Genomic DNA, 1,157 nt, shown 5'->3' with positions numbered 1-1,157 from the left:
TTTGCCTGTAGATCTGCCATTTCTGGTGAGCGACACCAGCATGCAAAGTATGATGAATCACCCATAACTTGTTGAGGGGAACAGTATCAGACCTAAAGGCTGGGCCCATTAATAATGCACACTGTTTTTACCAACAGCAACGGCCGGACTGTCAGACCGTCTACGTGTCAGACAACTTAAGACAGCAAGAAGGAAGTGGAGAGAATGAGAGATCTGCCCCTTTACTGCTGTGGGAGGAGCAAAAGACAAGTGTAACACAAAGCTCAGCTCTAGTTTCATTTTAGAGTGACCTGGGTCTAAACAGGTGTCCATAGCGCCACATTCACTACAGGTAAATTATCTATCCTTGTTTATTCTGTATTATTGTTTTATATGTATCAGACATCTTTTTATAGACTTCATATTATAGACTCTATATGCCTCTTTTACACTCTTAGTTCAATTAACATTATTTTCTATTAAATAATATTCATTTGATGCTCACTAATACCAAGTTAATAAAGTCAAATTAAACGTGAGAAGCAATTCTCCAATATTAAAATGTCAGTCAGTGGAGTTTAAAGTGGGTTAAGTGTATTTGTTATTTAAAAAAATGTTTTTGTTATACAGCCCTAGATTATTTGTTCATAACAGTGGTCTTCCCACTATTATTTAAATCACAATAGTGTATTGCATGTTGTCTTAGGCTACTACTGCATACTGGCAAATACATAAGCTCCATTCAGAGGCTATAGAACTCCTGTGTTATACATTTATTATGATATGCACTCCTTTTCCACTGAATTATGTTTAGTACTAGTAATTCTCAAATGATAGTATTGCAACACCTCAGAAACGACAGAATGGGGACTCAGTTCCTGTTTCACAATTAATGAGGTTCCAGTTCCCTTTTCATACAGCAGGGATTGACTCTGAATCAGGGAGAGGAACTAATGTTCCTTTTTTTTTAAAGATATTTTTTGTGGCTTTCGCCTTTATTTTATTTTATAGAGGGATAGGTATACACTGACACCAAGCTAGACAGGAACCCCCAAAAACGTCACATCCGGTTTTAGCCTGGGGTAAGAATTTTCTATGGCTACCAATGCAACTTGGTCCAATCCTTAATCACATACAGACAAACATCTATGCCGATGCTATCTAATTTGCGGACATGG

The 1,157-nt window shown here is 37.3% G+C and overlaps 1 protein-coding gene across 1 annotated transcript in view; it reads left to right on the top strand.

Annotated features, from left to right (window-relative positions):
* The first annotated feature begins 278 nt into the window (after window positions 1–278).
* The window catches only part of LOC306923604 (mixed lineage kinase domain-like protein), a 7,166-nt gene continuing 6,287 nt past the window's right edge, over window positions 279–1,157 (top strand). The window contains exon 1 of the mRNA XM_079501789.1: window positions 279–331. The gene's annotated coding sequence lies outside the window, so the exon portion shown is untranslated. The remainder of the gene's footprint in view (window positions 332–1,157) is intronic.

Source organism: Electrona antarctica, assembly GCF_951216825.1.
Source record: "Electrona antarctica genome assembly, chromosome: 5".
Lineage (NCBI taxonomy): Eukaryota > Metazoa > Chordata > Actinopteri > Myctophiformes > Myctophidae > Electrona > Electrona antarctica.
The sequence above is the reverse complement of the archived record's forward strand: the minus strand, read 5'-3'. Positions and strand labels throughout refer to the sequence as shown.